Below are 14,242 nucleotides of genomic sequence, written 5' to 3'. Positions count from 1 at the left end.
TTTCTACTTTATTTCTTCTATATTCATATTCCTATATCCCTGGGTATATACTTGTCTTGGGACTAATAATGATCAACTATAGTTGTTTCTACTTTATTTCTTCTATATTCATATCCCTATATCCCTGGGTATATACTTGTCTTGGGACTAATAATGATCAACTATAGTTGTTTCTACTTTATTTCTTCTATATTCATATCCCTATATCCCTGGGTATATACTTGTCTTGGGACTAATAATGATCAACTATAGTTGTTTCTACTTTATTTCTTCTATATTCATATTCCTATATCCCTGGGTATATACTTGTCTTGGGACTAATAATGATCAACTATAGTTGTTTCTACTTTATTTCTTCTATATTCATATCCCTATATCCCTGGGTATATACTTGTCTTGGGACTAATAATGATCAACTATAGTTGTTTCTACTTTATTTCTTCTATATTCATATCCCTATATCCCTGGGTATATACTTGTCTTGGGACTAATAATGATCAACTATAGTTGTTTCTACTTTATTTCTTCTATATTCATATTCCTATATCCCTGGGTATATACTTGTCTTGGGACTAATAATGATCAACTATAGTTGTTTCTACTTTATTTCTTCTATATTCATATCCCTATATCCCTGGGTATATACTTGTCTTGGGACTAATAATGATCAACTATAGTTGTTTCTGCTTTATTTCGTGATTTTCCACTAAACTTATTAGTCCGTGGGGGGAAGGCATGAAATATAGTGGAGGAAAGATTTGTATATTTGATAAAACTTGGAACAAAGCAATAAATGTAATTGATTGGGCTTGTGACATTGAAGTGATAAAAGCAAGTACCCGATATCGTGAATATCATTAGAATATCATGGAGGGTGGTGGTACCCTCCCCAATAATAGTTATAAACCTTTCCAGGACCTATAATAAGGTAACCTGTAAAGGAGAACCAAAACATTTATACGGTTAGCAAGATCCTTCGGTACAAACAAACAGACAAACATTCAAATAGACATCCTGTTATTTTTAATATAAGGATTTGATAATATTAATAATCAAAATTTTAGTTTTAATTTTTGAGAAAAAAAATTATTTACGAAACTCCCTTGCATAAAAATATTTTGTGACATTATTAACTGAGTGATTGCTGTTATGCCTATTCACCCATAGAAAGATAGGCAAATAAGCCAAAAAATAGGTTGATATTTTTATTAATGACAAATTAATCCATAAGTAGAACAACTATGAAAAGTTGAAAAGTCTTTTAAATAAATAATATGATCTTGCCTATTTACTTTACGTTATATGGATCTTTAAGTTTACTAACCTTCATGGACATACAGGAGTTTAGAATTATTTATAAAATACTTATAAAGTCCTTTAACTGATACATTTCTCCATGGTACAGGCCTAACCCAAAACTAATAACGGAAATGGAGAACTTTTTTGTTGAACATTATTACTTACTTACCTTTAGACATGAACAAAACATTGTTAAATTGTTTTTTGCGCGTTGATTAAGAGACAAACAAAATAGAACTTTAAAAAGTATTTTTCGATTTCAAAGATCTTAATTTTAGAAATTGTTGTTCATTTCCCATCAAAACCGTTGTTTAAATACTTTTTGGTCATGTTTATATTATTATGGATTTATATGAAAGACCCTAGAGGCTTGTGTCACAGTATTTACTGTAAAACTAGTACAGTGCCAAACAATACTGAATAGTTCTAGACAAAAAAAACTTTTAAATAAGGAAAAATATTATTTATTTACCAGAATTTGAACTTTGGAAAAATCTTTGATTCTTCAAGTGAAATACAGGTAACACCCCCTAACCCACATAGATTTTTTTTTTAAAGAAGGCGTATCAACTTTTTTGCTTTTTATTTAAGATAGCTAGCCGGTTCTTTCAGTAAGTAGTAGATGTAAAATTTTTCATAGAATTCAGATATGCAATCGGTTTTTTTGTAGACCTCTTATTTTTTAAGTAATTTAAGTTTAAAAAAAAAATAATTAAGTCGGTTTTAAGGTACTAAAACGCAACAAAATAAAAGAAGAAAATGGCCAGTATGAACAAAAATAGTAAGATCTTTAATTTGACACCTTACTTTTAAAATTCTGTTAAGTAATTATTGAAAAAATCTATTTTGTTAACCTCGATTAATCAAAACTTTGAAATTAAAAATATCCTCTCACAGGCATAAAAAGAATGTGTTCATATATACTTTTAGAATGAGAAAAATAATACGAATTCATTCTAAGCAAAATTGAAAAACTTTTATAAAACTAAAATAAAAAATATAAGTTTATTTTAAGAATCATTATTTTCGGCTTTAAAGGGTTAGCTTGAATAAAACCTGAACAAAACCTAAGCAAAAGACAATGCAATGTAGCAAATATTTTTTAAACACAAGAAACAATAATGTATTTTTAACTGCATTGTTTTGAAGTTTATAAACAGACTGATGCATATTTGTTCATAATTTTTCATTCTTTACATGTTCTGTAATATCACTATATTTATTGTAGTATCTATTGTATATATTGTATGAACGTTCTCCTTTTTTTTTGGCAATTCTATTGGTTAACTTTATAGGTTAAGCTTCGCAATTCGTCAATTTTCGCGATTTGTGGTTGGCTAGTTTAGTAGTTACAATTCTTAAAATAAACTTTTTATTTTTTTTATTTTTTATTACAATTTTTAAAAACTTTTTCAATTTCGCTTAGAATGGATTCGTAATATTTTTCTGATTCTAAAGGTATATATGAACCCATGTTTTTTATGTCTGTTTGAGAAAATATTTAGGTCTAAAGTTTTTATTAAACAGAGGTTAAAAAAATAGATTTTTTCAATAATTACTCAACAGAATTTTAAAAGTAAGGTGTCAAATTAAAGATATTACTATTTTTGTTCATACTGGCCATTTTCTTCTTTTATTTTGTTGCGTTTTAGTACCCTAAAACCGACTTAATTATTTTTTTAAAAAACTTAAATTAATTAAAAAATAAGAGGTCTACAAAAAAACCGATTGCATATCTGAATTCTATGAAAAATTTTACATCTACTACTTACTGAAAGAACCGGCTAGCTATCTTAAATAAAAAGCAAAAAAGTTGATACACCTTCTTTGAAAAAATAATCTCTGTAAAGCTCATTCGAAAAGTTCAATTTTGGCCCAGAAGGTTCAGTCATTTCATGTTAGATCTTCATCAAGTATTTAAAGATTGAGATTTAGGGATTTGCACTTCAGTAAAAATTCATTGAATTTTGTTTATATTAATTTTTGTATGAAGTAATTAATCTACAGCTTTTTATTCATGAACAATTTATATTTCTGTTAAATATTTTTCTTTGTGTTAAAATAAATATTTTATATTAGGTGTTTTACTGATAATTTTCATCATAAAAGAAATATTAAATGATAAGATCAAAAAAATCAGTAAATAATATTATACTTCGAAATTTTCTGTCTGGTGGGCTTATAAATATGCCCTTGTTGTAGAGAACCTGCGAAAATATTAAAATCATATCATTAAGCAGTTAGCAAGAACCAAAATATATACCTCAATGCTAATTTAAATCACTTAATCTAACAAAAATTACATATTTGTAATTCACAATATTTAATTTAAAATCATTTAAACCCAAATTCCTTTATTGGACCACTAATTGTCATCCATTTGTTATAAATAACTAATTAGATGAGTTTGTTTAGACTAATAAAAATAGGTTATTACAATTATATTTAGCAAAAAGAAACTCTAACTGTTTTTAATAGAAAGACAAAAAGTGCCCATTACTAATAACTGTATGAAAAGTTCAATAAATCATTGATTTTAAAATATTTCTAAGTCAATAAAAATTGTAGTTTACAAATACAAATACATACAAATGGGTCATTGTCTTTAAGTTAAAAGCTAGGAATGAACACAAACTTTTGATGAAAAGGCATAATTTTGCTTATTTTAAGAGTCATATGCCTAATCTAGAAAACTTTGTAAATGTTATGAGAAATTTTAATTCAATTTAGAATATTCATGTACCAGGTAATTCTGGTTGAAAATATACTGTAATATAAAGTGTATTCAATAACTAAGGAAACCAATGGCAGTGTGCAAAATATCCTTAATCATTTTGTATTTACCTTTCAATACTGTGTAATTTACTGCCTTGTTTGTGCCTCCACATAAATCAAGGCCTGAGATGGACAATAATAAAATGCCGTTTCTCGAAGTCGTACGCGGCCATACGCAATGTTGGAAGGGTGACACAAATTTTAGATCTCATATTTGATTTACTTATTTTCTTTATAAGTTAAAAGCGATCCTTGAAAGATTATCAAATTCGCTATGATAAAAAGATAAATTTATCTCAAATCGCGATAACTGAGATCTAAAATATGCAATACTCTTTAAACATTGCGAATGAACGCGTGCGAGAAACGGCATCTTGTTACTTTCCATCAAGGCCTGGCCACATAAATATGTGGGTGGTGGGTACAATTTTATTTGCTACAGGGTGTTGCAATAAAATTCTTAAAGTTCTTGTTAAATAATATTTTGATTAATTTTGCACTGTTTTTTTCACAGCGATTTTCAAGAATGGGTCTGAAAAATCTGCATGAATTATAGGATGGGTCAAAATTTAAAAAACTACCTAAATTTGGCTCTTTTGAAACCAAACTGTAATGAAATTGTTTTGCTTTTCTTTTATCTTACTTTCTTATTCAAATAACACTGCTGAACTATGTTTTTTTAAAATCTTTTCAATATAAATTTAACAACAACCAAGTTGCCCTGTTTATAAACTTTTAATTATAATCATTATAATTTTAAAACACCCAGTACATCACAAGTCTATGTTTTCTATTAGCAGCAATAATTCAATTCTGTCCATTTGTATGAATGATATATTTATTTGAGAAATAAGGTTGAGACTCAAGTCTATGTTAAGAAGCTCTTATAAGCGAACAGCATGTTGGCGTGAAGGTTGATGTTAAGTTATGGTAAAGGGGAAACCGCCATTAGGGATTCAGTCTTTTACTTTTTTATTTTTAATGCACAGAATTAATTTAAGCTACCCTGAAAAGTACTCATCTTTCACTTACAGATACACTAATACCTACTTTAGTTAATAAACAAAGAATGACCTTCTGAAATGCCTTTTTAGGGCAATGTATTTTGAAGCCCGAAAATGATAAGGTTTATTTTCATTCCATGGCATAAAAATCCACTAGTACACTTCAAAATGTTAAAAATGTATTGTTTTCTTGCGGTAAAACTCAAGGATCTAAAGGGATAAGACGATGGCCAATAAATTGATATACATTTAGAAAGATGATACACAAAATTACAACTTCTTTAGATTACAATTAGCGTTTGAAACTTCGGACACTCAACTAAATAACCAACCAATCAAAAATCAATATAGGTCCCCAAGGTTGTTAAGCCAACGAATAAGAAAATGTTATTATAAGACTTTGGGGACTGGTGTAATAAACAACTCCATGTCCCCTCCCTTCCTGGATAAAACTCCAGCAGAGAATAATATTATAATTCTCCTGGCAATCTTATTCTAATTAAAAATAAATAATTCTTTATTTGCTTTAATTTATTGGTTTGGCATTAGTTAACAAATCATATTTTGTTTTTAAACAAGGAGGACAATATTAATAAATGCGAAGCACTAAAATGGTAGGAAATACTATCATTAAAACTTATGTCAGAACTGAATAAGCAGAATATTGATGCATAAGTCTAAACCAAATTGTAGGTAAATTTGTTGCAAAATTCCTTCTCAGAATACTGTTTAAGGACATACTTACATTTTTAGATCTTGATTATAGAGATTTTTATTTAAGTATTGTACCTTGTGGAAATAGGAATCAATATTCAAAAATCAGATGAATAGGATATTTATAACATACAAAAAATTGTTCTCGATAAAGTAAAAAAATCAGTATGTTTTAAATGGCCATACGGATTTTCTGGTAATGACTATAGAGTTTTTACGCTTTTAAACCTTACCTAATTACCATGCAAAGTTACACCACCAAAGAAATTTTTTTTACATTCTTATTTTAAATCTAAAATATAGTTACTTTAATTTGGTTTGATCAAACCTCTTGGTGCCTAAGCCGCTAGTTTAATATATTTGAAGAAGAAAAAAAAACATTTTTTTTGAACAAATTTAACATTTTCCAATTGCACAACATATTCATTAAAATAGAACTTGTGAAATAATTTCCAGGAATTTGAAGTTGGATTCTGCAAACTTTATAAACATTAAAATTATACCATCTATGTTTTAGGTTTGAAATCATATATTCAAAGAAGGTGTCCTAACTTTTTTTTAAAAAGCTATTCTTTGTTTTTAGTAAGTAGCAGATGTAAAATGATCCATAGAATTTAGATATGCAATCGTTTTTTTTCGTAGACCTCTTATTTTTTTATAAAGTTGGTTTTAAGGTACTAGACCGCAACTAAAAAAGAATGAAATTGCGATTATGAACAAAAACAGTAAAATCTTTAATTTAACACCTTACTTTTTGAATTCTGTTGAGTAATTATTGAAAAAATCTATTTTGTTGAACCCCGTTGGAAAAAAAATTTGAATTTTTTGTGATTTAAAAAAAATATTTAGTCGGTGTTTTTAGTAAGTAGTAGGTGTAAAATGATCCATAGAATAAATCTATTTTGTTGAACCCTGTTTAATAAAAACTTTGACTTTGGGAGCTCGTCACGAATGGGTTTAAAAAATAACAAAAGTTAGGACACGTTCTTTTAAAGTTCTTCTCTAGAATTTTTGTACACTGTTATTGTAAATGTAAGGTAGTGATAAATAGTTAAAAATAATGGGAAATGGTAGGGTATAGGGGAGTGAAGAGAATTCTTTGTGTATATTTACCTTGAGTGTGCACGAAGCGTATGGAAAATTTTATACTAACTTAATGACCTCTCCCCTGTTCCCATGAATAAAGAAGATATGTAATGAAGTATGTAGAAAATTTCAAAATTCAACTGATCTGGTTAACAAATTCTGGGTGCTCGCTTGGCACCTTATAAGAGAATGTAACAAATAAACTTTTTCTTAAACATATTTATAAACTCTAGAACAGCACAGAATATTTACTGTACAAAATCAGACCCTGAACTTGCCTGTCATCGACAAACCAAGTAAATTGTATTATCTGATATGTCTATAAATGTTGTTTATTTAATAAATATACAATTAGTTGTTTGTGTAATTGTTTTCTATAATTAAGCATATACCATTACAATTGGCAATACTATTCAAACATATAAAGACATATAAGATATATTAGGTCCATATGAGTATCCTTTCAATAATTCTGATGTATTACACTTTATTTTAAAAATCAATAATAATTAATTGCATATACAGGGTGTCCCACGTAAACTGGTTTTTTTAAAACACTTATTACTTCCTTAATATTTGAGCTATCTTAGTAAAATAAAAAGTATTTGGCAGCCTACTACTGACCATTTAATGATATAGTGATGAAAAATCCGCAAAGTTAACAGAAAAAAATCTACAAGGTAATACATAACAGGCTGATTTTAGTAAATATAAGACTAATCCACCAGAAAAATATGCCTTCGTTAACTTTAAAAGCAGCTGGTGGTCAAACGTTGGATCAAAAAGACTCACTCCAGACATTATAAGAACTGGCATTGTAGTCTAATTTAAAAATCTGGTATATTTCAGGTTCTTGCGTGCATTTAAAGCGAGCTCACATAAAAAATTAACAAAGAAAACCAATGTTATGCCTATTTTTACATATTGTTCACTTATATTACACTTCAGAATCTTGAATATTGAGAATTTCTGGTATGCCATGTCAAGCCTGTTCAATTTTTGTGCTTAGAAAGTCTAAGCAACCAGCCGTTTGGACCCTAACCAATCTTAAACTTCACAAAGCAAATATTTTCTTGTGGGTTAGTCTAAATTCAATAAAATGAACCTCTTATGTAATACCTCGTAGATTTTTTCCTGTTTATTTTGTGGATTTTTCATCATTAATAAAACGGTCAGTAGTAGACTGCCAAATACTTTTTATTTTACTAAGATAGCTCAAATATTAAGAGAGTAATAAGCGTTTAAAAAAAAAAAGTTTACGAGGGACACCCTGTAGTATTGCATATTGCATTAGTATTTATTTTAATATTTGTGGAAAATTGTCTGTAATTCTATGATATTCATGATTTTCAGTATGATTGAGAACTATTTAGTTCTTATCTAGCGGATATTAATCGGTTTTGAAGCAATACTAAGACAAAATTTATGCTATTTTAACTGAGAAACTGTTCATTTTGTTTTATTATCAAAAGTAGTGCCACTTTAACATTGTAAATAGAATTTTTTTCTGTTTTGCTTAACTAATTTTGATGTTTTTGTCCTTGTTATTTTAAAACTGAGTGATTTTTTTTATAGAAATGAACAAGCAGGATATGTTTGAAAGCACTTTTCAAAAGTTGGAATTGAAAAACTTTTTTATGCTCTTACTAAACATACATTGACTAAAATTCAGGGATATTAAGGGATAAGACAATGGCCAAGAAATTGATGTACATCCCGAATGATGATACACAAAATTACCCATTCTTTAGATTACAATATGTGGCGTAACACGTAGCGCATCCGCTCTTTGTTTGAAAGGGGATAGATTCAAATTTCGACTCGACACCGCATTATAACTAAAGACGTTAAAAAAGGTTCCTAATGTTGCTATGTCAGGTGCGTGACATGATTAGTTAGAGTATTGGGAATGCAGTGGCTCAAAAAAGGCGCAACTCATTACCATGCACAGTTAGAACTTACAGACAAAAGTCGTGCAATCTAAGGGTTTGTTGTCTGAAGGTCGTGTGATTATATAAACATGCACAGCATTAAGCAAATTTTGGTTCAGAAATACACTAAAAATTAGATCTCCTGGTGTATTCCGTCCTCAAAGGCTATCCGAGGCTAGCCAAAATATAGTACATTCTTTGTCTGATAGTCTCAAATGTGTATGGCAATTTTTTCTAGTGATACTAAAACTTCCATTCACTGATTTGATAATTTAAAACAAAATATGGATAACGATACAGCGGGCATACATACAGACTTTAGTATATTAGATAGCCGATTAATTATTATCAAATATCTTATGGCTAAAATATTTTTATTGTAATTCTCCCTGTCTTTGAATTGATGTTAGACAACTTTAAACTTTTACTAGACCATATATGTTTTAATATACTTTTGTAACTAATTGAAATGTTTTTACTAGTGACTTCGCCCCTAGTCACCTCGATCTTTTAAGGGTAGAATCTGAGTAATTTGTCAAAAGTGTGGTATTGCACGTTAAAGATATTAATTAGTCAAATCTACTGGGATTATAACAGTAATGCTAATCTATATTTTACGAGCGACTACGCCCCTAGAGGCCTTTAAAGACACTTGGGTTGGGGGTGGGGGGGGGGGGGGGGTTAGTCGATCTCTCAATTTTCGTTTTTTTTATGAAGAGAAAATGTAAAAATTTTCTTTTTTGTGAGAAGGGGTATTTTTTGTAGAGGTGATTTCTCTTGAAAGGGTTGTGGTACCATCCTACCAATTAGTTTTAGAAGCTACATTGTAAAGAATAACAATAAAGGTTCAGACAGACACACACACAAAGACAGGATTCCTGTTACTTTTAAGAATTTTATAGACTCAATGGGCGTTCAACCTTCAAACGCATTTTTTTGCCATCTTATGACTTATTCTAGTTTATAAAGCAAAGATAGCGTCCTTTTAAAGTTGTAGAAAGCGGAAGTATGAATTATATTTAAGTAAATTATAAAATTAGCACACAAACACATCTTTCAATTAACTTAACTTTATAAGGAGGGGAGAAATAAGGAAATGAAAAACATGAGAAAATATTTAATAATTTTGAGCACATTTTAGCTACTCGATACACTTTTTTGTCCGTATGCTTATGATTTTATTATAAATATGTCCATTTTTCCATTAATCATTACATTTTTTTATTACACAGTCCATTTTGACTGGGATAAACGATCTTTTTGAACGATCTTTTTTAAGAGTGGGGGAGGGAGGCTAGGTTGTAATGACTAGCGGCAAAAGGTTGTGTTACTCCGCCCCCCCCCCTCTCCCAATTCTTTACCAGAGCACTCCTACATCTGAAGATTTTCCCTATGAGAGATACTCCCTCCTTGGAATTGAACAGGGAGTCCCCTTATCCTGTCCTTAAAAGTTGTTGTTAAATATTTTTATCTTTCTCTTATGACATTGCTCATAGCATAATTGTTCATGTTGCAGGTTACAGATTAAATTTTTGTGTATGATTTTTATTTTTTGTTTAGATTCTCGCCTGAGCCTGCAGCAGTTGGAACAATCTTCTTCTCTTACTTCCAACTCTCAAATCATCTCAGGAAAATTGTCATTAGCCATTAGTGTAACGCGATAGCAAAAGGGAGAGTATATGCCCAAACTTTGACATAGCTAAGACAATAGAAAGGTTTCTTTGTGAAGATATTGGAGAAAATTTGTACTTTTACGCTAAGGTCGTGCAATAAAATCAATTACAGACTCATGTTGTAAAGGGTGTCTTAGTCTATGTTGGTTTCTTTTGGGTCTAAAGCATAAAGTTTGATTTTAATACCATGCAAATGTGAATCAATTATTTTCTTTAATGAATATGCCATATCCAAGAAGCTAGTGTTTCCTACGCCTTGCATATTTGAAAAAAAAAAAGATTATGTAGACTAGCCTAACATTTTTATAGGATTTGGCATATTTTTAACCTTAACAATACTACTTCTTGAAATTATGGCTTTGATTATTGAATATAAATATTCTTGTCTTTTGTTGAATAAATCTAATGGCAATTTTTACATTAGGATGTGTGTTATGGAGTGTCCTACCAGTATTTCTTTATATAACCTCATAATTACATTTTATCTTGTCTATTCTAAAATTTACAGTATTATTTTTATAAATGCAAGTTTATAAGTGGATAGGTATATTGTATCTGAAGAATTATTATTTAGAGCATCGTATTATAGACAGCTTTCCGCGGATATTTAGAAGTTAAATCATAAGAATAAAGCCAGTTTAGTAGGTCCTGAGGGGCCAAAGGCCCGGGCTAACAAAACTGGTATTGTTTTATGATTTTTATTTTAACATTTGTGGAAAATTTCTGTAAAACTATGCAATACATGATTTTTCAGTATGGCTGAGAACCAGTTCTAATCCAGCGGATATTAATCATTATCAAGGCCATACTGGAAAAATTATATTTTGAGTCCCTCCATCTTCTCCAAAAATCAACTCAGAAAAAAAAACATTTTTCCCTTCAGATGCATTATCCCTTAAAACACTAATTTAAAAATTGAGCAAGAATGATAACGTCAAAAGCAGCGATAGTAACAAATCTTTTACAAAGTTTCGTGAAAAAAAAACATTTTTAGGCATGAGAAAAACTAACCTCCACCCTCCCTTTATCTTCAATTTATTTTAAAAATAAACGTAGAGGGGTCAGAGCTTGACAAGATTTTTGTGGGAAATTAACATATTTCCTACAAAAGTCTCATTGTTCAGTTGTTGTTTTTTTTTATCTAGTGCAGTTCACGGTGAAAAAATCTATGAATTTCAAAGGCTTATAGCTGCCAAAGGGCTTAACGTACATGTAATGCCCGCATACCGCATGAGAAGGCCTATAAATAATCTGGATTAGCAAAGATCCAATATTGTACAAGGATAGCTTTACTGAAGAAAAAACGCATTTATTAATTCTTATTCGTGCATTTGTGGGTACTGCGAGATAACTGCGAGTTATGACTATTTAATATTTTGAGCAAGCATAATCTATAAGTCACACCGTTTGGCCATTGGCAGCCTTTAACGTTCATAGATTTTTGGAGCTGCACTAAATGCGATCTTATTCTTTCTTGTTAAAGGATGTCACTTTGTTCAATGAAAGTTTAACCTATCAAGATTTTCTATAAACAGAAATGTTCTCAATAAGTTTGAGTATGGCTTTGTATACTGTTAATTTATCGAGTTTGTTTTATTTGTAAAACTCACTATGTGAGACAAAAAGTGTAAAAACAAGGATGAATACATCCATAAAGGCGAAGCTCTAAAATTAGAAGGTAGGACAAACGAACAATAACTCGTGTAGATTGTCAGATCTTAATAATCTGAGCATTTATTTGTAATTCTAAATAAAATTGTACATAAATTTGTTGCAAAATTTCTTAAATACATTAAATATACAATTATTTTAAGATTTGATTATAAGATGGTTCGCTTATAATATTGTACCTTGTTGTTTTAGGAATCATATTACAAAAATCTAATGAATGATATAATTGTATCATGCAAAAATTGCTATGCTTCCAAAAATAAACCTAACTGTCATAGGAATCATCATGCAAAGTTTGAAATCGATAGGACAATTCCAACATGTCTATTTTAACGAAAAGAGCTAACCATTGAGGACGTACGCAAGGACCTACCCTAATTATAGAAAAGCTTTGCTTCTAAAAATCTAACAAATATATGCTCATAATTATTCAACAATTGAAAAAAATACAGAATTGACAAAATTATAGCTAACAACAAAAGGCTAGGTAGGTAACTTGTTTTGATTTTTGATAATATATGGAGCGGCGCAGCAATAACATATTTTTTAAATCAATAAAATGCAACGAAAAGGTCAATACTATATGTTCATAAATGACAACATTTGTGTCAATTAGTAAATACATTTTTTTAAAAGCCTTGGGAAATTTTTTTTTAAATTTATCATTAAAAACACTGAAAACTAATGAAAATATGTAATGATAATTTATGTATTGTGATGTATAGTATGTGTAATTTATTTTGATTTATGTCTGTTATAATAACTACTAATAAATCTGATAATTTAACAATTTAGTTTTTATAATTACACTCATTATTTAATAGTGATGAAAAGAAACATTGTTTAGCTGTGGCTATAATTTCAGATGGTGAAGGTAAATTTTTCTTATTCTTATTTCTGGTAAGTCCAAACATATTAAACTGTTTTTAACCTATTTTTGAATGGGGGGTCAAAAATATACTACGACACCTATAGAATCAGACTGCAGAGCCCAAATTTGAATTAAGTCCCCAATAAACTTTTTTTGGGGGATTTAAAAATTAATTTTTAGTGTTGCTGTAATCATTTTGACCGAAGCAAAAGCTTTTTTTTTACTTCGGGTAATATTGTGGCTTACAGAACATTTTTATATAATTCACTTTATATTGATACAATAAAAAAAACATTACTCTGTTCATTGGAAATATTTTTTTTTCCAAAACAATTAATTTCATTGAAAAATCTAACATTTACAATAAAACAAATAATTCTGAAATCTAACCAATAAGAAGCCTTGTTTTATGTAATTCTTTACAATTCAAAAAAAGAGTGTTTTCACAAAGTGACGTATTTCCAATGTAGTTAAATATTTTTTATTTAATTAAAATGAAAAGAATGAAAACCATACACATAAAAGATACATACTTTTTAAAATTATTTTAAAAGATAAGTTTGAATAATCTTATTTTATAACACATTTGTATATGTGACAAAAATAAATTTGTTGTATTGCATAAACATTTGTTGTCATTTAACCCTTTACAGCCATTTTTTATGTTTTTAAAATAAGTGAGAGAACACAAACATGTTAATGTTAATTCGTTGATATATTATAAAGAATTAACTTTTTAGTGAATTTTTATAGTAAAATCATAAGGCCTAATTTTACTCTATACCAGAATACAATATTTATGAAGCAAAACACTCTAAAAGCTACGAATTTTACCCAAATAAAACAAAAACCTTTTGCTTCGGTCAAAATGATCACGGCAACAGTAAAAATTAATATTTAAATCCCCCCAAAAAAGTTTATTGGGAACTTAATTCAAATTTAGGCTCTGCAGTCTCATTCTACTGGTGTCATAGTATATTTTTTATAAACGTTTTAAAAATAGGTTAAAAACAGTTTTAAAAAAATAGCTCAAAACCCTCCACAGTACAATAAATTTCTGAGAACAATATTCGGATCTTGGAAAGAAAACAATGGAGCGGGTTTCGTCGTTTTTTCAAAGTAGCTTTTCTTCAATTTCTGGCCCCCGCGGAGACCCTAACCCTTCGGGGCAACCATTAAAATTCACCTAACCTAAAATAACATGTCAGAAGCTACTGT

The sequence above is a fragment of the Acartia tonsa genome, chromosome 1, assembly GCF_053477335.1.
Source record: "Acartia tonsa isolate MP-2025a chromosome 1, ASM5347733v1, whole genome shotgun sequence".
In the NCBI taxonomy this organism is placed as follows: domain Eukaryota; kingdom Metazoa; phylum Arthropoda; class Copepoda; order Calanoida; family Acartiidae; genus Acartia; species Acartia tonsa.
Note: the sequence above shows the minus strand (reverse complement) of the source record.